Source organism: Coregonus clupeaformis, chromosome 1, assembly GCF_020615455.1.
Source record: "Coregonus clupeaformis isolate EN_2021a chromosome 1, ASM2061545v1, whole genome shotgun sequence".
NCBI lineage: Eukaryota > Metazoa > Chordata > Actinopteri > Salmoniformes > Salmonidae > Coregonus > Coregonus clupeaformis.
The window spans coordinates 48,250,268-48,275,985 of NC_059192.1; the positions used below are offsets into that span (position 1 = coordinate 48,250,268).

General features: G+C 46.8%; 1 pseudogene; it reads right to left on the reverse strand.

Annotated features, from left to right (window-relative positions):
* Positions 1 to 479: 479 nt before the first annotated feature.
* Positions 480 to 21,176, reverse strand: LOC121578551 (annotated as a pseudogene).
* Positions 21,177 to 25,718: the final 4,542 nt, after the last annotated feature.

The following is a 25,718-nucleotide window of genomic DNA, read 5'->3' on the forward strand; positions in this document are numbered from 1 at the left end:
TCCTTTAATTTACAGAACAATGAAATATGTACAAATGACACCTCCAAGATGGCTAATATTACAGATTTAAAAAATGGCATTATATAGTTTGAAGTACGAAGTCTGCATTGTTATCCCGATGCTTTTGGGGGCATATTGGGCATCTCAGTCAGTACGACATGATATAGTAGCCTATTCTTCTCATGATGAAAATAGTTCGTTTTTTTACATTACAAAACAGATTAATACATTTGTGACATTTACCTTCTCTCTCTCACTCACTCAATCCCCTTTTCTGTCATTCCTTGTTTTCTGCCTCTCTCTTCCTCTCTTTCTGGCCATGTCCCTATAGTCTTAAACATCTGCTTCATCTCCTTGAGTTTGTGGCCACTGATCGGCAAGAGCATGATTTGCTCTTCAACCTATCAATGGTCATACTGAAGGAAAGAAAGACATTTCAGAGAATTGGGACGCAGCCAACCTCTCTCTCAGAGCCACTCTCAGGGGACGGAGGAGGAGCTGTCAAACACCAGCGATCCGTTCTCCAGGGTTCCGTATCCGTTCATCTTCTTCAGTTTGAGCTGGTCGGGATGGCCCAGGCCCTGGGTCTCTGGCACCGCCTCCTTGGAAACAAACATCTGGCTGATCTCCACAAACGTCTTGTTCTTGGTTTCGGGGATGACGAAGAACACGTACTGTAGGTCGCAGACACAAGCAGTAGAACATAGGTAGCAGTAGGACCCAGCGGACATCTGACACCAGGGAGGGACGGACAGTCAGAGAGACGGTTTAGATTAGAACGTTCATAGTGCTTCGCCTTGATTTGTGTTTTTTGAGAGTAAGCAATTTAGGACAACCAAAATTCACATATTGTCCTAATGAGCAAAGGCATTGGCCATGCTGGATGAGGGTGGACACCATGTTAGATAAGACTCCATGTTGAGTCTGGACCGAGGTCATGCTGGGTGGGGGGCCAAAGCCATGTCAAGTAAAGCCATGTAAGGGAGAAGCAGTGCCATGCTGAGGCCATGCAAAGTAGAATACCACACCCGGACACCACACATACACCCACTAGAGGCTGGAGCAACACAGTGTCAGCTGCACTGCAGAGCCACTGGAGCAGGTTAGGTGTTAGGTGCCATGCTCAAGGGCACAACGGCAGTAGGTGGCACCTGAATTTTTTATGCCATGTTAAGTACGAGCACAGCCAGGTCAAGTTAAGTGAGGACAGAGGCCATATGAAGTGAGGGCAGAGGCTGTTGGTTACCTGTAGGAAGGGGACGACGAAGCCCACTGTGAAGTTGAAAATCCAGTTGAGGGATCCTCCCACAGTGTAGGCTACTGGCCGGTGAGACTGTTTAAACAGCTCCGCCGTTATCAGGAAAGGAATGCCCGCTACAATACATACACTGGCCGTTAGTACACTGCACACACACACATTCAACCTATAATTACAGTCTACATACAAACACACATTATGTAAACAAACTGTCAGGTGATTCCCTCTGGAGAGTGCCAGGGTAAAGTGGCTTTAAGAAGAGCTCTTTATCTACTGTACCTATACAGGAAGTACGGAAGTGGGGTAACACGTTATATGTAGGGGGTATACATAACACCAGTCATAACACCTTTATGAGTGATGCAGTATCATTCATAACAACCTTCAAAACACATTTATTCAACATCATTCATAAGGAGTTTTCAAAATAAAAGTCCCATTGAATAAAAATGTATTTACTGTCACAGTACCCAAACCCCTGTGTTAGGAGGTCAGTGTGATGCGTTAGGACGAAGTCAGGCGCAGGACACAGAGCTAATCGAAAACGTACTTTACTCGTAGGTAACATAAATAACATAACCTCCACGCAGGGAGGAAACAAACCCGCTCACCAGACGACAACCAAACATGAACAAACACGCACAACATACAGTGGGAGCCAGAGGGTTAAATAGGGAAGAAATCAATACATAACGGGAACCAGGTGTGAACAATAAAGACAAAACAAGTAGAACACAGAAACATAGATCGGTAGCAGCTAGTACTCTGGCGACGACGAACGCCGAAGCCTGCCCGAGCAAGGAGGAGGAGCAGCCTCGGCTGAATCCGTGACACCCTGACACGATATTCACGCAACAGGCTGGGAGCAGTACAGGGTCAGCCTTAAAGCATTACCCTTGTAGCAGTTTAGGGGTTAAATGTTTTGCTCAAGGTCACAATGGCAGTAGGAAATGGCACCAGCCCTAGGTGTAGGCATCTTTCAAATAGATAAACTAGCTGTGCTTGATTGAGCTTTCCTGGTCCAATGGAATTAATGGCATAGTCCCAAAAGTGCAAACCCTACCTGCCCATCTGGGATTCCAGGCAGGCTCAAGCAAACGCTCAGGCTCAAGCAAACTATTTAAACCCAGGTCTGGATGGCACCTCAGCAATTGTTTGACATTGTAATGGAGGTAATAAGCAACCTTAGCTGAGACCTGAAGACTTGTATTAGCTCCACAAACTAATGCCTTGCCTTTATCTCAGCAGGCTAACACAATCTTGATTTAAAAAAAAACGTTTTGTACTATAATGTAAAGGGACTTTTGTTTAGAAAGACCCTTTATGAATTATGTTGAATACATGTGTTATGAATGTTGTATGAATGATACTGCAACATTCATGAAGGTGTAATGACTGGTTTCATAAAGGTGTTAAGAATGCTTTATGTATACCCCCTTCATATAAAGTGTTACCGGAAGTGGAGTGTCTAATAACGTTTGGTCACAGGTGATGAATATGCAATGCCTTGTGTCACTACACCGCTAATGACCCTATGAATGAACATGAGTCAAGGCAGCATTATTTGTGCATAATTATTTGTGACTGATTATTGTGGGTACCGGAAGAATAACACTTTTAGACTGATGAGGAGTTAGGCCCCCGATTCATTATTCATCTTTATTTGCTCTTGAGTGGCAGCATACATCATGTTTCTGACCAATGAGGCGCGAGGAGGCCTAATTAAAGACAGGATCCCAAACAGAATGAGCCAATCCACTAAGGACCAAAGGGGGATGTAGGAGGGACTGTACATACATACATCATAGGCTGCATACATCTCTACAGAGCACACTCTCATTTGTCTCTCTTACATGGGATGTAAACATCATCATCACACACAGGCAGATAATTGGGAGATTAGAGCAAGGCCATTGGCTGCATTTACAACCTCTCAACTTCGACCTCCAGAGGGCGCCATTTCCCTACACAGCACCGAAGTGCATCAGAGGTCGGACACAAGCAAATCGGGTAAGCGACCCAACTCCAATGTCTCCCTGTATGAAGCCTGGATGTGTGTGTGTGTTCTCGGCTCAAAAATGAATGGAAAGTAAATTCATAAGGAGAAAGGAAAAGAGTAAGAGCACCAGCTGTTCCTGATAACTATGTGGTCACGCTCTCCGTAGCCGATGTGAGTAAGACTTTTAAGCAGGTCAACATTCACAAGGCCGCAGGGCCAGACGGATTAGCAGGACGTGTACTCCGAGCATGTGCTGACCAACTGGCAAGTGTCTTCACCGACATTTTCAACATGTCCCTGACTGAGTCTGTAATACCAACATGTTTCAAGCAGACCACCATAGTCCCCGTGCCCAAGGACACTAAGATAACCTGCCTAAATGACTACCGACCCGTAGCACTGACATCTGTAGCCATGAAGTGCTTTGAAAGGCTGGTCATGGCTCACATCAACACCATTATCCCAGAAACCCTAGACCCACTCCAATTTGCATACCGCCCCAACAGATCCACAGATGATGCAATCTCTATTGCACTCCACACTGCCCTTTCCCACCGGGACAAGAGGAACACCTACGTGAGAATGCTATTAATTGACTACAGCTCAGCGTTCAACACCATAGTGCCCTCAAAGCTCATCACTAAGCTAAGGATCCTGGAACTAAACACCTCCCTCTGCAACTGGATCCTGGACTTCCTGACGGGCCGCCCCCAGGTGGTAAGGGTAGGTAACAACACATCTGCCACGCTGATCCTCAACACGGGGGCCCCTCAGGGGTGCGTGCTCAGTCCCCTCCTGTACTCCCTGTTCACCCATGACTGCAAGGCCTGGCACGACTCCAACACCATCATTAAGTTTGCCGACGACACAACAGTGGTAGGCCTGATCACCGTCAATGATGAGACAGCCTATAGGTAGGAGGTCAGAGACCTGGCCGTGTGGTGCCAGGATAACAACCTCACCCTCAATGTGACAAAGACAAAGGAGATGATTGTGGACTACAGGGAAAAAAAGAGGACTGAGCACGCCCCCATTCTCATCGACGGGGCTGTAGAGGAACAGGTTGAGAGCTTCAAGTTCCTTGGTGTCCACATCACCAACGAACTATCATGGTCCAAACACACCAAGACAGTCGTGAAGAGGGCACGACAAAGCCTATTCCCCCTCAGGACACTGAAAAGATTTGGCATGGGTCCTCAGATCCTCAAAAAGTTATACAGCTGCACCATCGAGAGCATCCTGACTGGTTGCATCACCGCCTGGTATGGCAACTGCTCGGCCTCCGACCGCAAGGCACTACAGAGGGTAGTGCGTACGGCCCAGTACATCACTGGGGCCAAGCTTCCTGCCATCCAGGACCTCTATACCAGGCGGTGTCAGAGGAAAACACTCAATATTGTCAAAGACTCCAGCCACCCTAGTCATAGACTGTTCTCTCTGCTACCGCACGGCAAGCGGTACCGGAGCGCCAAGTCTAGGTCCAAAAGGCTTCTCAACAGCTTCTACCCCCAAGCCATAAGACTCCTGAACAGCTAATCATGGCTACCCGGACTATTTGCACTGCCCCCCCACCCCCACCCCATCTTTTTACGCTGCTGCTACTCTGTTAATTATTTATGCATAGTCACTTTAACTCTACCCACATGTACATATTACCTCAATTACCTCAACTAGCCGGTGCCCCCGCACATTGACTCTGCACCGGTACCCCCCTGTATATAGCGTCCCTACTGTTATTTTATTTTACTTCTGCTCTTTTTTTTCTCAACACTTTTTGTTGTTGTTGTTGTTTTATTTTACTTTTCTATAAAAAAATAAATGCATTGTTGGTTAAGGGCTGTAAGCATTTCACGGTAATGTCTACACCTGTTGTATTCGGCGCATGTGGCAAATAAAATGTGATTTGATTTGATTTGAAGATCAAGTTTGTAGAAGAACGCAGCTCACCTGGCCCAATGCAGAAACCAGCAATGATACTGATAACACATCCAACACTGACATAACACATGAATGGTAAGTGAACCTGTAAGCAGAAGTAGAAGATATAAGTTGCCATGACCTCACTTAGAAATCTCCTTAAGGAATATACTGACTGTCATAGTTGGCCACTCCTAAATCTCTACCCGGTACAGCCAGAAAAGGACTGACCACCCCTCTGAGCCTGGTTCCTCTCTAGGTTTCTTCCTAGGTTCCAGCCTTCTAGGGAGTTTCTCCTAGCCACTGTGCTTCTGCCTCTGCATTGCTTGCTCTTTGGGGTATTAGGCTGGGTATCTGTAAAGCACTTTGTTAAAACTGCTGATGTAAAAATGGCTTTATAAAATAAATGGGATTGATTAATCAAATTGAATAAAGTACTCTGTCGTATCACAAGGAGTAAATTAATATAGTAAAAACACACCCACACACACACAAATACACACCTGTAAAATGAGGGAGAGGGTGATCCCAGCACAGCAGAATCCCATGACTAGAAACCCCCCGATGATGAGAGGCCTTCTGCACAGCTTCTCTATGGTAAAACACTAGAGAGAGAGGGAGAGAGAAACACGAGATACTGTACAAAGAGACGGAAAGCAACAAAACATTAATAAGAGAACCATTAAAAGAGAAAACTATGACAGCGCAAACTTAACCCAAATCCCATAGACTCACCCTAATGAGGCCAGCAATGATCTCGATGGCTCCTGTACTGTACTGGATCTCTGGAGCTAGGATGCCCGCGTTCTCAAAGATGTCATTGGTATAGAACCAGAGCTGCAAGAGAGACAGACATATTTGGGCATGTGGGGCATGGGCACAGGTGGCACAGCCTGGCACAGCATGGGCACAGAGTAACAGTGGACAACCACTAACATTCAATTTAAATTCAATTTGGGGCTGTGGGGGAGGTTCACTCTAGACACGGGGGTAATCAGCAGGAGGAGCAGACGGAGGTAGTGAGAAACCAACACACACAGGTACACACTCCCATTAAACACACAAATACACTCCTCTATCCTGCTGCGATCACGGAACCGTGACAATAATATGATATAATATGCCATTTAGCAGACGCTTTTATCCAAAGCGACTTACAGTCATGTGTGCATACATTTTTAGGTCTGGGTGGTCCCAGGGATCGAACCCACTACCCTGGCGTTACAAGCGCCATGCTCTACCAATTGAGCTACAGAGGACCACAAGGCTTGCCACTTGTCACCTCCACTTAACCTACAGCTCACCTCTGGTATACATTAATAAAGATATAGTTCTCTAAGCATATGAATGCCACGTTTAAAGCTTTTCCTGGTCTTTGGCGTACCTTTCCCAGAAGTTCGTGTAGACCCAGGATCTGGGCCGAGAAGACCACAGCACAGATGAAGATGCTGGGCACGAGCCCCAGGAAAGCATGCAGGTTCTTAGGAGCTATCTCTCCCAGATACATGGGCACCACACTCAGAGAGATACCTTCACAATACAACACAACAATGACAACGTGGATGGAAACATTAAACAGTGAGCAAACATTCACCTTCTTTTCATTGCAACATTCGTAACTTTATCCAGCTATTGTGCCACATATATATGTATAGAACTCTGACTGATTGAACCTTGACCACTCCTGAACCTTGACCCTTATCTTAACTCTAACTCTCACCCCTGAACACTACCCCTCTCACTGAGTGGACACACATGTATGTTTGTACCGGAGTGGATCCCCGTGACGAAGCGGCCAAAGATGACCATCTCTGGAGAGCCACAGATCCTGCTGAAGCCCATGAGTGATCCAGCGCTGAACACCAACACCGTCGAGTTCATCACCGTGCCTTTCCTATACACACACACGCAAAAGTTATGGTTGGCCGTCCACCATTAAAACGCTTAGATTATCAGAGCCAGCTAATTAATGTACCAAACCCCAAACTGTTGTATTTATGTATTTGCACAAGCGGTGCATAAAAGCACATGGACCAGAGGCAATAGCAGGAGTACATATATTTGTTTTATGACATAGAGTAGTAAAGTCTCCCCCAAATATACAGTCAGGGAGGGCGTTGAGAGTTCTGATCACCCATAAAACACTGCTGGGTGATGAAATTGATCAGCTCATACCTGTGCTCGTAAATTGTTCTCTTTCATTAGCATATAAATGTCCAGTCAGATCGTATGAATGCTTTAGATAAATTAGATCTAAGCCTGCACTGAATACAAAAAAACTATTTAAAGAGCTGGGCAGAGGGGACAGAGAGTGCACTGACTGCACTCCAAAGGGTATAGGGGACAGGTAGTGTGCAGTGTAGAGGGGACAGAGAGAGTGTACACCATAGGGTAGTTTGCAATGTTCCCTCTAAGCCGCGCACATGCGTGGGCGCGCAGCTCCACCGAGCAGAAGAAATATCAGCCCCGCGAAGTTCACTCAACTTTCTAGAGTTTCCCCCGTTAACACTATCAATGTTTCCCTTTACTGTGGGAATTGTGATCGAATCCACGCAATATTTGCCACTTTCAATGCAACATACCAAAACAAAACGAACTACGCAAACGTAGTATGCAAAACTAACTACGCAAGAGATTTTGTTGTAGGCAGAGCGGATCGAAGTAGGATTCTATTGGATTGACAGGCACTACTCAGCCCGTACTCTACACAGACAGGTGCGCCATAACCAATCAGAGCTGCAGTAGGTCTATACACAAATAGACCATTGCCATATATGGATCTGTGCCATTCACTTTGAACTGGACTGTTTACAGCACGAGCGGTCGTATGTAGATGCGCTTGTTTTGAGATCAAAGCGAGAGCTAGCCACGTGTGCACATTTGCTCATATTCTTTGCTAGTTAGTGAGTTATTAGCCCAGTTATAGCTCATTTGTAGTCCACAATGGGGGAGTGATTGCTTCCTACAAAAGCACAAAACGTGTACATTTCTAGACATCTTTGAAAAGCCATTCAGGTAAAGAGCTTTTTTTTTTTTTGTCTTAAAGGGGAAGTGTTGTATTTTGAGACAGGCTTGAATAAGCTAAGTAGCCAATAGGGAGGGGGTAACATAATTTGTCTGATTCTCTGTAATAATGGTATGGGAATAATAATAAATTTTATTTTGTAAAGTCGTTTCTTGCATCAAACAACACAACAACATTTTAAGTCACCTCCTTGTCTGAAGGACAAGTGGATAAACAGGTTAATGTCAAGCCCTGCATGTTTTTTTTTTTTCATGGAATATAGGTCTACATTGAACACCACACATTTGCTGCTACTGTAGGCTGAATGATAGAACAGCTATTTCCATGTTAAAATGTTATGAGATGCATTTTCTCCATTGTTTTTGATGGTAGGCCACTCTGGTAGGCCTACATGACGATCAAACAGCCACAGTAGCCTACTTGGTCACTTAAAACTCTAACTTAAAACGGGTACAGGCTGTGTTCACAGTAAACGCGCGCTGGAAGTTGCACAGAAGTTTCACAAAGTTCAAGTTTGTGCTCAGCAGACTTGAAATTCGCTCAGGGCCTACATTATTTTGAGGGAAAAGAGTTAGAACTCTAAAGGGCACAGTGTAAGTAAACACTATGCACTCTGAAAGGCAGACAGGACGGACATTGTGTGCTCTGAAGGGCAGAGGAGACCAAGGGAGCCAGGGCAGGGTCATCCCTGGGGTCAGAGGGCAGAAGGTCACTCAGGGGTGATAGATGGAGGCACAACTCTAATGCCCTCAGTGGTGTGTGTATGTGACTAGCTCAGAGTGCCAGGCAGGATGGCAGTGCCCAGAGCTCCAGATGCTGCAGTGTGTCTCTGAGGCTGTTCATGTCAACTGGCCAACAGCCACCCTGCAGCCGCAGAGTCTGGAGGGCTCAGCCATTGACCAAAACCAAATCAAAGGTCTTCAAAGGACAGGACTTTCCAAATCCAGTCATGCCTTCCCTTTCATTAGGTCCATTCTAACATGTATTACACATACAAAGGTGTAAATAAAGATGAACACTGTCTCGAATGGGGAGCAGAGAATATTTAACTTCTAAAACCCAATATATTATGGTGGAATCATCCAGTGTAAACCCTGTATAGGAGTGTGTGTCACTGGGAGTGTGTGTATGGGGAGTGTGTGAGGATCTCACCTGCCGAACCTGGTGACGAGCATGCCCACCATGAGGGATCCCCGGTAGACCCCCAATGGCAAAGATTGACACGGTGAGAGAGTACATGAGGGTCAGAGCCTCCCCACCCAGCCATGTGCCATGACGACTCACTGATGTTCTATTGTAGAAGTCTTTAATGTACTGAGGGATAGAGAGAAACAGGGAGAAAGATATAAAGAAAGAGGGGGGATTGAAATAGTATTACTATAACAGTATTACTACTGTTAATCACTATGATGACTTTTCATTGATTTAATTATGTATGAAAAATGTATGCACTCACTAACTGTAAGTCGCTCTGGATAAGAGCGTCTGCTAAATGACTAAAATGTAAATGTTAATGTTAATTTGTTCTTGTGCTCTTGATTTGGCAGTGTAAGTAAGATACCTTTCATGCCGATTGAGGTCATTGAGTAGAATTAAATTGAGAGGGGCAAAGAGATGTTATCACATAACCATCATCTGACACCATTCAAATTACTGTATAACATACCATGTGTACAATGGGTTAGATAATGTCACTACGACTTCAATTTGTCACCAGCATCAAAACATACAACACACTCCCTAATTGTCATTCTTACTTTCCCAAAATGACAGCCAAAATGCCAGTGCCAATGAGAAAGCCACACTCACATTCAATCCATCTCTATCTGGCCAATCAGAACCTTTAGAGGGGAATGCAGAATCACAGCCAAGCTGGGAGTCCTTGTCATGTGGCCCGTGCTGCTCCTCTCTCCCTGGCATTGTCGGGTCACAGACCAGGACTAATTCAATTCCACTGCCCTGTCCTCTTTTACCTCAACCTCTTAATCAATTTACCATCAGTCCATACAGTTTGGCCAATTCAGGATCAATTCAACCACTCACATACTCAGCGGAGGAACGGTGAGACAGGAAGAGACAGACCTTGCATTGTTCATGCGCACTGTCAGCTAGCTCCATTGTGTGTGTGAAGTTTGTTCTGACGACAGTAATTTGGCCTTAGTGTGTTTCAACCATAAAAACAAAAAAATGTTTGGTCATGCTCTAAAAATATACAGAACCAGTCAAAAGGGTTTTTCTTTACTTTGACTATTTTCTGCATTGTAGAATAATAGTGAAGATATCAACACTATTAAATAACACATACGGAATCATGTAGTAACCAAAAAAGTGTTAAACAAATCAAAATATATTTTATATTTGAGATTCATGAGGTAGTCACTGTCACGGTTTCGGCCGAGGCTGCTCCTCCTCCTTGTTCGGGCAGGCTTCGGCGGTCGTCGTCCCCGGAGTACTAGCTGCCACCGTTCGATGTTTCATGTTTGTTTGGTTTTGTCTGTTTGTACACCTGTCCCTTGTTAGTGTTTGATTTTGTTTCCTATTTAGTTATCGTGTGTTGGGTCAGGTGTTATGTGTGATTGTTTTTTGTCAAGCTGTTGCTCTCTGTATTTACTCTCGTGTTTTGTTGTTTTTCGAGAGTCCGCACTGTGTGCGCTATCGTCGTTTTACGCACTGTGTTTATTGTGCGTAATTTGTATTTTGCCTCCCGGTTGGGTTGGCTGTTCGCCTGTTTGGTGCTGCTTTCGTTTACTAAGTCTGTTCACGAACGCCCGTGTTTCCTGCGCTTGATTTCCACACCGCTTCTACACTCAGCCACTGACAGAATCACACATCAACCCATGGAATCAGCAGGAGCAACCGCGCCAACGGACATCATGGAGGACCGTCTTCGTGGGCAGGAGGACAGGATCAACCAGATCGGTCACGCCCTGGATCGGGTGATGAACACTCTCCACCGATGGGAAAGCAGCGGGGTACCCACGCCCCCACCTACCGGACCATCCCCATCGGTCAGTCCTCCTGTCCCCCCTTCCGGAACCCAGCGGGATTCGGCTCTCGCTCCCGAGGGCGTACGACGGCTCCGCTGCCGGGTGTCAAGGGTTCCTGCTGCAAGTGGAGCTCTACCTCGCCACCGTACACCCGGCGCCCTCGGGACACGAGAGCGTCTCCGCCCTCATCTCCTGTCTCACCGGCAAGGCGTTGGAGTGGGCCAACGCCGAATGGAGGAGAATAGACGCCGCTACTATTACCTATGCGGAGTTCTCCCGCCGCTTCCGTGCCGTGTTTGACCATCCACCAGAAGGGAAGGCGGCGGGGGAGCGTCTGTTCTACCTCCGACAGGGGATGAGGAGCGCACAGGATTTTGCTTTGGAGTTCCGGACTCTAGCGGCAGATGCAGGGTGGAATGAGCGGGCCCTCATAGACCACATCCGCTGCAGCCTCCGGGAGGACGTCCAGAGAGAGTTGGCGTGCAGGGATACCACGTTGTCGTTTGACCAACTGGTCGACATGGCCATTCGGCTGGACACCCTGCTCGCCACCCGTGGACGTCCCGGGTGGGGGTTGCCCTTTCCACCTTCCGGCACCTTCGAGCCGAGCCCTATGGAGCTCGGAGGTGCTGGCGCTAGAGAACGGAGGAGTAGGAACCCGAGGGGGGCCGTTCCCTGCACCAACTGTGGCCGTGGAGGGCACACCGCGGCTAGGTGTTGGGGAAGGTCCCCCGGTGGAGGTGAAGGCAGGCCACGCATTGGGGAGTCCTCCCCAGGTGAGTAGGCGCCCTACTTACCCAGAGCTTTCTGTCGTTCACATAACCTTGCCTGTTTGTTTCCCACAGGTTGCACCTCGTTCCCAGCATAAGGCGCTAGTAGATTCAGGCGCAGCTGGGAATTTTGTAGATCGCCAGTTCTGTGTAGAGTTAGGGATTCCTCTCCTTCCCGTTGATAAGCCTTTCCCTGTACATGCCCTAGATAGTCCGTCCGTTAGGATCTGGGTTAATTAGGAGGTCACAGCGCCCCTTAGGATGAAGACGCAGGGGGTCATGAGGAGACGATTCAGCTCTATCTGATTGACTCTCCTGCGTATCCGGTGGTGCTGGGACTTCCTGGTTGATTACCCATGATCCTACTATTTCGTGGCGAGAGAAAGCTCTTAAAGGGTGGTCTGTTCAGTGTGAGGGGCTATGTCTGGGTGTTTCCATAGGGGCGACCTCGGTGGAGAGTCCAAATCAAATGCCCGCACTGCATATTCCCCCCGAGTATGAGGATTTGACACTGGTGTTTAGTAAGACAAGGGCGGCGCAGCTGCCGCCTCATAGACAGGGGGATTGTGCGATAGATCTCCAGTTAGGAGCAGCACTCCCGCGAAGCCATGTGTATCCCTTGTCTCAAGAGGAGAGGAAGGCGATGGAAACTTACATCGCCGAGTCTCTGAGACAGGGATACATACGGCCCTCCACTTCTCCCGCGTCCTCAAGCTTCTTTTTTGTGAAGAAAAAAGATGGAGGTTTGCGCCCGTGTATTGATTACCGCGGTCTCAATCAGATTACGGTGAAGTACAGTTATCCACTTCCTCTGATTGCGACTATGACGGAGTCATTACACGGTGCTCAGTTCTTCACAAAATTGGATCTCAGGAGCGCATATAACTTGGTGCGCATTAGAGAGGGCGATGAATGGAAGACAGCATTTAGCACGACCTCCGGTCATTACGAGTATCTCGTCATGCCATATGGGTTAATGAATGTTCCCTCAGTCTTCCAATCCTTTGTAGATGAGATTTTCCGGGACATGCAGGGGCAGGGAGTAGTCGTGTACATAGACGATATTCTGGTGTACAGTTCTACCCGAGCTGAGCATGTGGCCCAGGTGCGCCGAGTGTTGAGGAGACTGTTGGAGCATGACCTATATGTCAAGGCAGAGAAATGTCTGTTCTTTCAGAAGTCGGTCTCCTTTTTGGGTTATCAGTTGTCTGCGTCAGGGGTGAAGATGGAGGTTGACCGGGTGTCAGCTGTGCGTAATTGGCAAACCCCAACCACTGTGAAAGAGGTGCAACAGTTCTTGGGTTTTGCGAATTATTACCGGAGGTTTATCCGGGGTTTTGGACAGGTGGCAGCTCCCATAACGTCTCTGTTGAAGGGGGGTCCGGTGCGCTTGCGGTGGTCAGCTGAGGCAGACAGGGCTTTTGGGAGACTGAAGGACCTGTTTACCTCGGCGCCGGTGTTGGCGCATCCGGATCCCGCTTTACCATTCCAGGTAGAGGTAGACGCGTCCGAGGCCGGTATTGGGGCCGTCCTCTCACAACGGTCTGGCACACCACCTAAGCTCCGCCCCTGTGCCTTTTATTCTAAGAAGCTCAGTCCGGCGGAGCGGAATTATGACGTAGGGGACAGGGAGCTGTTAGCCGTGGTACAGGCCCTAAAGGTGTGGAGGCATTGGCTTGAGGGGGCTCAACACCCTTTCCTCATTTTGACGGACCACCGTAACCTGGAGTACATTCGGGCAGCTAGGAGACTGAATCCTCGCCAGGCCCGCTGGACTATGTTTCTAGCCCGGTTTGTGTTTAAAATCACTTACATCCCTGGGTCCCAGAACGGGAAGGCAGATGCCCTGTCTCGGCGGTATGACACGGAGGAGAGGTCCGTTGAGCCCACTCCCATACTACCAAAGTCTTGTCTGGTGGCACCGGTGGTATGGGAGGTCGATGCAGAGATCGAGCGGGCGTTACGCACCGACCCAAGTCCTCCACAGTGTCCAGTGGGTCGGACGTACGTTCCGCTCGAGTGCACGCGATCGCCTCATTTATTGGGCTCATACGTCCCCCCTCCTCTGGACATCCAGGTATCGGCCGGACAGTTCACTGCCTTAGCACTAAGTACTGGTGGCCAACGTTAGCCAGGGATGTGAGGGTTTATGTCTCCTCCTGTTCGGTGTGTGCACAGTGTAAGGCGCCCAGACATTTGCCCAGGGGTAAGCTACAACCCCTGCCCGTTCCATAACGACCCTGGTCCCACCTCTCGGTGGACCTTGTTACAGACCTTCCCCCCTCACAGGGGAATACTACCATCCTGGTCGTTGTGGATCGGTTCTCGAAGGCCTGTCGTCTCCTTCCCATGCCGGGTCTCCCTACTGCCCTACAGACCGCTGAGGCTCTGTTTACCCATGTCTTCCGGCATTACGGGTACCCGAGGATATAGTGTCTGATCGAGGCCCCCAGTTCACCTCCAGAGTGTGGAGAGCCTTTATGGAACGGTTGGGGGTTTCGGTGAGCCTTACCTCGGGTTACCACCCGGAGAGTAATGGGCAGGTTGAACGTGTCAACCAGGATGTGGGTAGGTTTCTGAGGTCTTATTGCCAGGGCCGGCCGGAGGAGTGGGCGAGATACGTTCCGTGGGCCGAGATGGCGCAGAACTCTCTCCGCCACTCCTCCACCCAACTAACCCCTTTCCAGTGTGTGTTAGGGTACCAGCCGGTTCTGGCACCTTGGCACGAGAGCCAGATCGAGGCCCCGGCGGTGGATGAGTGGGTGCGGCGCTCGGAGGAGACATGGAACGCTGCCCACGTCCATCTGCAGCGGGCCATCCGTCGGCATAAGACGAGCGCCGATCTCCACCGCAGTGAGGGGCCTGTATACGCACCTGGAGATCGAGTCTGGCTCTCGACCAGAAACCTGCCCCTCCGCCTGCCCTGCCGGAAGCTGGGTCGGCGGTTTGTGGGGCCATTCAAAGTCCTGAGGAGGTTGAACGAGGTGTGTTACAGGTTAGAACTGCCTATTGATTACAGGAATATTAACCCCCTCGTTCCATGTGTCTCTCCTCAGGCCGGTGGTAGCTGGTCCACTCCAGGACTATGAGATAGAGGAGACTCCTCCGCCCCCGTTGGACATCGAGGGGGCTCCGGCGTACACTGTGAGGTCCATCCTTGATTCGAGACGCCGGATGGGGGGTCTCCAATATCTCGTGGAGTGGGAGGGGTACGACCCGGAGGAGCGGTGCTGGGTGCCGAGGAGGGACATATTAGACCTGTCCCTGCTGACCGAGTTCCATCGGGGTCATCCTACGCGCCCTGCTCCGCGTCGTCCTGGTCGTCCCCGAGGCCGGGATCGGCGCATGGCTGGAGCCGCGCGTCAAGGGGGGGGTACTGTCACGGTTTCGGCCGAGGCTGCTCCTCCTCCTTGTTCGGGCAGGCTTCGGCGGTCGTCGTCCCCGGAGTACTAGCTGCCACCGTTCGTTGTTTCATGTTTGTTTGGTTTTGTCTGTTTGTACACCTGTCCCTTGTTAGTGTTTGATTTTGTTTCCTATTTAGTTATCGTGTGTTGGGTCAGGTGTTATGTGTGATTGTTTTTTGTCAAGCTGTTGCTCTCTGTATTTACTCTCGTGTTTTGTTGTTTTTCGAGAGTCCGCACTGTGTGCGCTATCGTCGTTTTACGCACTGTGTTTATTGTGCGTAATTTGTATTTTGCCTCCCGGTTGGGTTGGCTGTTCGCCTGTTTGGTGCTGCTTTCGTTTACTAAGTCTGTTCACGAACGCCCGTGTTTCCTGCGCTTGATTTCCACACCGCATCTACACTCAGCTACTGACAGTCACCTGGAATGCATTTCAATTAACAGGTGTGCCTTGTTAAAAGTTAATTTGTGGAATTTCTTTCCTTAATGCATTTGAGCCAATCAGTTGTGTTGTGACGAGGTAGGGGTGGGATACAGAAGATAGCCCTATTTGGTAAAAGACCAAGTCCATATTATGGCAAGAACAGCTCAAATAAGCAAAGAGAAACAACAGTCCATCATTAATTTAAGACATGAAGGTCAGTCAATACTGAAAATGTCAAGAACTTTGAAAGTTTCTTCAAGTGCAGTCGCAAAAACCATCAAGCGCAATGATGAAACTGGCTCTCATGAGGACCGCCACAGGAAAGGAAGACCCAGAGTTACCTCTGCTGCAGAGGATAAGTTCATTAGAGTTACCAGCCTCAGAAATTACAGCCCAAATAAATGCTTCACAGAGTTCAAGTAACAGACACATCTCAACATCAACTGTTCAGAGGAGACTGCGTGAATCAGGCCATCATTCTTCAAGATGTTCAAACGTTCATAGATGACCATCAGGGTCAAATAATAATCACAGTGGTTGTAGAGGGTGCAACAGGTCAGCACCTCAGGAGTAAATGTCAGTTGGCTTTTCATAGCCGAGCATTCAGAGGTCGAGACAACAGGTGCGGTAGAGAGAGAGAGAGGGTCGAAAAAGCAGGTCCCGGACAAGGTAGCACGTCCAGTGAACAGGTCAGGGTTCCATAGCTGCAGGCAGAACAGTTGAAACTGGAGCAGCAGCACGACAAGGTAGCATGTCTGGTGAACAGGTCAGGGTTCCATAGCCACAGGAAAAACAGCAGAAACTGGATCAGCAGCACGACCAGGTGGACTGGGGACGGGGACAGCCAGGAGTCATCAGGCCAGGTAGTTCTGAGGCATGGTCCTAGGGCTAAGGTCCTCTGGGAGGGGAGAGAGAGCGAGATGGGAGACTTAGAGGGCGCATACTTAAGTTCACACGACACCAGATAAGACAGCACTGTGGACCCATCCGATGATAACCCCACCCATATCCAACCAGGCAGGATATAACCTCACCCACTTTGCCAAAGCACAGCCCCCACACCACTAAAGGGATATCAACAGACCTAACTTACTACCCTGAGACGAGGCTGAGTATAGCCCACGAAGATCTCCTCCACCTCACGAGCCCGAGGGGTCGCATACCAGAGAGGAAGATCACATCAGTGACTCAAACCACTCAAGTCGAGTATAGCGAAAAAAAGCCTAGCACGACGTTATGCACCCCTCCTAGGGACGGCATGGAAGAACACTAATAAGCCAGTGACTCAGCCCCCGTAATAGGGTCAGAGGCAGAGAATCCCAGCGGAGAGAGGGGAAATATCATTCCTCTGCTGGAGCTGTAAAACACAAAAGGTATCTTATTTGCATATGTTATGGTCTTGTGAAGGGTGGCTGAATTCTGGCAAAGTGTATGTTATTTTATCTCAGCATGTCTACAGATTCTCCCTTCTCCCTGTTTTTGTTTGCTTGGAAATGTTGATACTGGAGACTGTTATCTGAAGAAACTGTGTAACCAAGCATTTATAGCGGCTAAATGCATTGCCCTTAATTGGAAGGTTGGTTATCCTCCCACAATGTCAAGTTTGTATCACTAGCTTTGATTTATTACCAGATTAAAGGTATACTGGGCAACTTTCATAAAGTCTGGATGCCTTATATGGAATACAGTATGACTAAAGGAGTCTGTATTGAAAACATGCCCACGTCAGGGGAGATACCTATTTAGGCAATCCCTAGCTGCTGGACTGCTCAGTCCTGGCCCTGGGGGTCTGCAGTCCTGTGGGTTGTCACTCTGGCCTTGGCCTGACAGACCCGAAACCAATAATTAATGTTTCACTAAGATCCTAAGGCTGAGTGGGGTGTGTTGAGTTGGGGCGCTGCAGGGTGGTGGACCCCTAAGAACAGGACGGTGCTACCCAGCTATATTGTGTGCAAGTAAAAAGAGCTCTAAAGTACTATTAGGCCTATAAGATTAATTATATGTAGGATTTGCTGTTTCTGTGTGTTAATGTATATTTGAGGTGTATGTGGGTTTTCTTGTGGGTTTTAAGGTGGGAACTGCGAAGGAACTTGTGTTGGGAGAGAGTTGAGTTATTGACTAGACTGGTGGGGGTCGGGCGTACAGGCGGCTCGGGCTGGCTGGTCGGTCTAGCTGAAATTTGATATAGAGGATGTCTTAATAAAAATCAAAAGTCTGTATTTTTTCAAGAGTTGTTCCTTTGTTAGGCTATTGGTTAAAGGTGCATCACAATATGTATTATTGAATTACCTTTGATCTAGTTCAGTCGTATTTATAACTTAAACATATTTAATAATGATATTTTACCTAGCTTGATGACTGTGGGCAATTGTGCTTACTTTTTGTTCTAAATAGAGACAGCATATTGGATTGTGTAAAAATGCAGGAAATGAGCTTTAGATGCCCAACACATTCTGGGGGAGGACCCCCATACCCCTGCCAGGTTATGTCCCCCCCACTTCTAAAACCAAAGTGGCACCCCTGGGCTGCAGGATACAGTTAGTATTAGCATTGGACTGTACGATACAGTTAGCATTAGCTTTGGGCTGTAGGATACAGTTAGCATTAGCATTGGGCTGTAGGATACAGTTAGCATTAGCATTGGGATGCAGGATACACTTAGCATTAGCTTTGGGATGCAGGATACACTTAGCATTAGCTTTGGAGTGGCTGGATCTAAAGATAGGTGTCAAAATTATTGGCACCCCTGTTTTCAATACTTTGTTCACCCTCCCCTTGCTTGGGGTCATTGTCTTGCTGGAAGATCCACTTGCAGCCAAGTTTTAGCCTCTCCTTTATTTTTTTATTTATTTCACCTTTATTTAACCAGGTAAGCCAGTTGAGAACAGGTTCTCATTTACAACTGCGACCTGGCCAAGATAAAGCAAAGTAGTGCAATAAAAACAACACAGAGTTACATATGGGGTAAAGAAAAAAAACATAAAGTCAGAAAATACAACAGAAAATATATATACAGTGTGTGCAAATGTAGCAAGTTATGGAGGTAAGGCAATAAATGGGCTATAGTGCAGAATAATTACAATAGTATTAACACTGGAATGCTAGATGTGCAAGAGATTATGTGCAAATAGAGATACTGGGGTGCAAAAGAGCAAATTAAATAACAATATAGGGATGAGGTAGTTGGGTGGGCTAATTTCAGATGGGCTGTGTACAGGTGCAGTGATCGGTAAGGTGCTCTGACAACTGATGCTTAAAGTTATTGGGGGAGATAAGAGTCTCCAGCTTCAGAGATTTTTGCAATTCGTTCCAGTCATTGGCAGCAGAGAACTGGAAGGAATGGCGGCCAAAGGAGGTGTTGGCTTTGGGAATGACCAGTGAGATATACCTGCTGGAGCGCAGACTACGGGTGGGTGCTGCTATGGTGACCAATGAGCTAAGATAGGGCGGGGATTTGCCTAGCAGTGATTTATAGATGGCCTGGAGCCAGTGGGTTTGACGACGAACATGTAGTGAGGACCAGCCAACAAGAGCGTACAGGTCACAGTGGTGGGTAGTGTATGGGGCTTTGGAGACAAAACGGATGGCACTGTGATAGACTACAGGAGCAACCAGGTTTTTGGCTAAAATGTCTTGGTACTTAGTAGAGATCTTAACAAGGGTCTCCGGACCATTGGAAGAAAAACAGCCCCATAACATCAAAGATCCACCACCATATTTTACAGTAGGTATGAGGTTATTTTCTGCTTATGCATCCTTCTTTCGAGGCCAAACCCACCACTGGTGTGCATGGCTAAAGAGCTCTATTTTCTTCTCATCTGACTATAGCACCTGGTTCCAATCCAAGTGCCAATGCCGTTTGGCATTTACATTTGTTGGTTGCTCTCAAGAAAGTATTTTTCATGGCAACCCTTCTAAATAGCCTATTGGCATGGAGGTGGCGTCTAATTGTAGATTTAGAGACTTGAACCCCCCCACCCCCCCAGGTTCAAGCAACCCCCCAAAAAATATATATATTTAAAAAATTGACATCGGGCAGAGAGAAGAGTTAACAGTTTTATAGCTAATCTCATGCTATTTTACACCTTTTGCTGAGAGAAAATATTGCTGTTTTACAGCAAATGTCCTGCTATTCTACACGTTTCTATTTTGCCATGGCGCCGTGAGGTCGCCTAGGCAGAGAGCTCCTGTACATTTTGTAAATATTGAATCTTATTTAATAGTTTTTTGTTTGCATCTTTTTATTTAATTTTAGTTTTGAATAGCTAAATTAGCATAGATTAAGTCTGGGTTACATCTATTTGTTTCCTGCTCGTATATGTTATTTGATGCTTGTTTATTTTTTATTTTACATGGCTTATGATGTGTTCATATGCTATCTAGGGGGCCTCGACCTGCAGGGGGACCAAAATGCATTGGGGTGTGTGCTACGTAGAATGTTAATGCATCTTTCATTTGGCTTGATTTTATTTATAAGAATCTTAGGGGTGCCAATAATTTTGACACACATATTTTCTTGATAAAAAAAAACCGTCTTAAACAAAATCTCTTTCTCTAAGCAATTGTATTAGTATCAAATAACACAATTTTCAAAAAAAATTTAGCATACAATATAGCTCGGTATTTGTATTATTTATTTTATGCAGTCTTTTTTGCTCATCTTTCTCAAGGGTGCCAATAATTTGAGGTGACTGTATACTCATAATACAAACTTCATAAAATCATATTAATATCCATGGGAGATTTGTGAGAAAATGACATGCACATAGGATTCAGCATAGAATTAGGAATTAGTAATTTAATAGGATCTCTATGGGATTCAGCCCATAGTCAAATAGTCAATAGTGTAGACTGGTGAAAGTAGGCTGAATCCTAAATTGTGTGCATGTAACTTCAATGATCACGCACATCTCCCATTGACATCAATACATGATTTGGGTGAGATTCTGGGTTCCACACATTAGGATTTGTCCACAGCAGAGTATTCAATGCAAGCAAGTATGGAATGTACAATCTAGAGAATATCAGTTGAGTGTAGTGCAATGGTCTTACCACTGCGGGGGAGTTGACCACTGCCAGGTTATAGCCATAGCGCATGGAGCTCCCGAAGGAAGTGAGGAACGCTACTGCCAACAGAGATGAAATCAGGTGCTGCTGAGAAAGAGAGAGAAAGGGATAAAGAGAGATTATCTCCGAGAGCACATGTGCGGTACACACAGCTAATGTTTTATTCTTCGTTTTTTACTCCAACCTTGGCTCTTGATGAGTTAATTTGTGCTGTTAAGAGTCAAAGGTTTAAGATACAGTATGTGTGAATATGAATGGCAGTAAAAGTGTTCTTTACTGTTGGGCTCTCATTCATCTCTTCCATGGCCTTCAGTTTGGAAGAATCCATGGGTCTGAGGAACTGTTGGTATAAGCCACGTTAACCCTTAACATGTTAATTATGTGACTGTATCTAAAAGCATAATTGAGAAATAATTGATCAAAGTTGGCATATTTATGACATTTTGACATTACCCAGGCCTCCTTTAAGACTCCATAATGTTTCATCTATAGGTGCTACAAAGCTATTAACTATTTTATTTAATTTTTACTTTTACCCCTTTTTCTCCCCAATTTCATGATATCCAGTTGGTAGTTACAGTCTTGTCCTATCGCTGCAGCTCCTGTACGGACTCGGGAGAGGTGAAGGTCGAGAGCTATGCGTCCTCCGAAACACGACCCTGCCAAGCCGCACTGCTTCTTGACACACACTGCTCGCTTAACCCAGAAGTCAGCCGCAAAAATGTGTCGGAGGAAACACCGTACAACTGCCGACCGAAGTCAGCTTGCAGGCACCCGGCCCGCCACAAGGAGTCGCTAGAGTGAGATTGGACAAGGACAACCCGGCCGGCCAAACCCTCCCCTAACCCGGATGACGCTGGGCCAATTGTGCATGGTTCTCCCAGTCATGGGTCTCCCGGGTCTGTAGTGACTGCGATGCAGTGCCTTAGACCGCTGCGCCACTCTGGAGGCCTTAAACCCTGAGTGGCGCAGTGGTCTAAGGCACTGCATCGCAGTGCTAACTGTGCCACTAGAGATCCTGGTTCGAATCCAGGCTCTGTCGCAGCCGGCCGCGACCGGGAGACTCATGGGCGGCGCACAATTGGCCCAGCGTCGTCTAGGGTAGGGGAGGGAATGGCCGGCAGGGATGTAGCTCAGTTGATAGAGCATGGCGTTTGCAACGGCAGGGTTGGGGTTCGATTCCCACGGGGGGCCAGTATTAAAAAAATAAAAATGTTATCACTAACTGTAAGTCGCTCTGGATAAGAGCGTCTGCTAAATGACTGTAATGTAATGTTAAAGCTTTACTGCTTGTTCTGTAATATGAGCAGTACTTTGATTTCAAATTATTATTATTTTTATGTATAAATATTGAAAAATATCAACATGAATATTGAAAATAAACAATTTTTGATTTGGCAAATTGTTCAATATATTGTTGAACATAATATGCTCTACGGCATATCAACGTTCCAGAGTGGGATATCTGCTAGTTTTAAAGTTATGGCCCATTTTATACGATTTTGGCCAAGATTTAGCTGTCCCAGACACGTTTTTGAGATCGGAGACAAAATCCCCATGTCGTTGCTTACTCAGGGCGCGTGGCCGTCACCAACGCTCATTTAATGTGAGCAGGTCAGAGATGCAATCTAAGGGCTACCGATCCCGTCTTTGAGCCGTCTCAGACGTCCTGACATTTTCAAACATGTTTGATATTATCGGCACAAAATCTGCTATGCTTTTGTAGTGTGAGATGTGCAACGACAAGTTTTGAGAACGTTGATCAGCAATACCCAATGAGCGCTCACCAGAGAAGAAGACAAAGATGATGACGTTGTGTCGCATCACTCAGAATGTGTAAACTCTCGAGCAGGAGCGATCTCTACTACTAGTATGCGTTTGTACTTCAGACAATCAGAGATTATGAAAGGAAAACCAGCCACATCGCAAATACAGATGCCTCACTCCCAGACAAGCTAAACACCTTTTTCGACCGCTTCAAGGAAAACACAGAGCCGCCGATGTTTGCCCCCACTGCTCATGAGAACTGCGGGCTACCGATCTCTGTAGCTGACGTGAGTAGGACCTTCAAGAATGTTAACATTTACATTTACATTTATGTCATTTAGCAGACGCTCTTATCCAGAGCGACTTACAGTTAACCCTTGCAAGGCTGTGGGCCCAAACAAGCCACATTCTCAGAGCATGCGCAGACCAGCTGGCTGGAGAGTTTAAATAAATTCTCAACCTCTCCCTATCCCAGCCTGTTGTCCACACTTGCTTCAAGATGACCAACATTGTTCCTGTACTAGGGATTTAGCGATTCACCGATATGCATTGTCCCCGATTCAAACGTTTGAGATACAATACATGACCAAAAGTATGTTGACACCTGCTCGTCCAACATCTCATTCCAAAATCATGTGCATTACTATGGAGTTGGTCCCCCCTTTTCTTCTATAACAGCTTCCACTCTTCTAGGAAGGCTTTCCACTAGATGTTGGAACATTGCTGCGAGGACTTGCTTCCATTCAGCCACAAGAGCATTAGTGAGGTCGGGCACTGATGTTGGGTGATTAGGCCTGGCTCGCAGTCGGCGTTCCAATTCATCCCAAAGGTGTTCGATGGGGTTCTGGGTCAGGGCTCTGTGCAGGCCAGTCAAGTTCTTCCACGCCGATCTCGACAAACCATTTCTGTATGGACCTCGCTTTGTGCACGGGGGCATTGTCATGCTGAAACAGGAAAGGGCCTTCCCCAAACTGTTGCCACAAAGTTGGAAGCACAGAATCGTCTAGAATGTCATTGTATGCTGTAGCATTAAGATTTCCATTCACTGGAACTAAGGGGCCTAGCCCGAACCATGAAAAACAGCCCCAGACCATTATTCCTCCTCCACCAAACTTTACAGTTGGCACTATGCATTCGGGCAGGTAGCTTCTCCTGGCATCCGCCAAACCCAGATTAGTCTGTCAGACTGCCAAATGGTGAAGTGTGATTCATCACTCCAGAGAACACTTTCCCACTGCTCCAGAGTCCAATGGCGGCGAGCTTTACACCACTCCAGCCGACGCTTGGAATTGCGCATGGTGATCTCAACCATGAAAACCCATTTCATGAAGCTCCCGACGAACAGTTATTGTGCTGATTTTGCTTCCAATGGCAGTTTGGAACTGTAGTGAGGGTTGCAACTGAGGACAGACACTTTTTTTAGGCGCTACGCACTTCAGCACTCGGCAGTCCCGTTCTGTGAGCTTGTGTGGCCTACTACTTCGCAGCTGAACTGTTGTTGCTCCTAGACGTTTCCACTTCACAATAACAGCACTTACAGTTGACCGGGGAAGCTCCAGCAGGACAGAAATTTGACAAACTGACTTGTTGGAAAGGTGGCATCCTATGATGGTGCCACGTTGAAAGTCACTGAGCTCTTTAGTAAGGCCATTCTATTTCCAATGTTTGTCTATGGAGATTGCATGGCGGTGTGCTTGATTTTATACACCTGTCAGCAACGGGTGTGGCTGAAAAGGCCAAACCACTAATTTGAAGGGGTGTCCACATACTTTTGTATATATATAGTGTACGACGGCATCGGTCCGCGGACCACAATCCGATCCAAATGTAGCATATGCATTGGTCAGAAGATCAATTCAAACCTTTTGAATCGTCGATTCACTCACATTCTTTCTATCTTCCGAAAATACCTCATATTTTGTGACAACTGATGCATCCTGTCTTTCAGTGTTGAACTAAAAGCATGTAACAGTGTTGACAGTCATTGATCTACAAGTCATTTTGCATGCCTAACAACCCTAGGGATTATCAGTAGCCTAGTCAAACTGCACACTGTGCCCAGCTTCACACGCTGACAAAAGCGAGGTAGGCGGCCTGTTCCTGATCTTGCACATCTGCGTTAAAATGATAAAATGGCTAATATGCTAGGTTATTATTTTCAATGTGCTGTATAATATTTTTTTTACTGGAATAAAAGTACGCTACCGGAGACAACTCTCATCTCCATAGATATCGTGCATTCGGAAAGTATTCAGACCCCTTGACTTTTTCCACATTTTATCATGTTACAGCCTTATTCTAAAATTGATCAAATTCATTTTTTTCCTCATCAATCTACACACAATACCTCATAATGACAAATTGAAAACAAGTATTCATACCCTTTGATATGAGACTCGAAATGGAGCTCAGGTCCATCCTGTTTCCATTTATAATCCTTGAGATGCTTCTACAACTTGATTGAAATTCAATTGATTGGACATGATTTGGAAAGGCACACACCTGTCTATATAAGGTCCCACAGTTAGTGCATGTCAGAGCAAAAACCAAGCCATGAGGTCGAAATAATTGTCCGTAGAGCTCCGAGACAGGATTGAGTCGAGGCACAGATCAGGGGAAGGGTACCAAAACATTTCTGCAGCATTGAAGGTCCCCAAGAACACAGTGGCCTCCATCATTCTTACATTGAATAATTTTGGAACCAACAAGACTCTTCCTAGAGCTGGCCACCCTGCCAAACTGAGCAATCGGAGGCGACGGGTCTTGATAAGGGAGGAGACTAAGAACCCGATGGTCTGACAGAGCTCCAGAGTTCTGTGGTATCTGAGCAATTTATGACTTTGCTAATGGTTGCAAATGGTCTTAGAGGATGTTGACTCAGCTTAAAGGGAGCATCTGGAGAGTAGTTCTATAGGGGCACCCTAAAGCCGAGGAAGTCTGTTAGGTGGAGCCCTGAGATTGGTCTGTAGGGGAAAACACCCATATTATGTTACATAGGGCATAGGATAAATACCACGGTTAAAACAGAGGACGGGGAGAATAACATATTAGAGATTGGAGCCGGTTATTCTCCAGATATCGGCAGATGTCTGTAAATTTACGC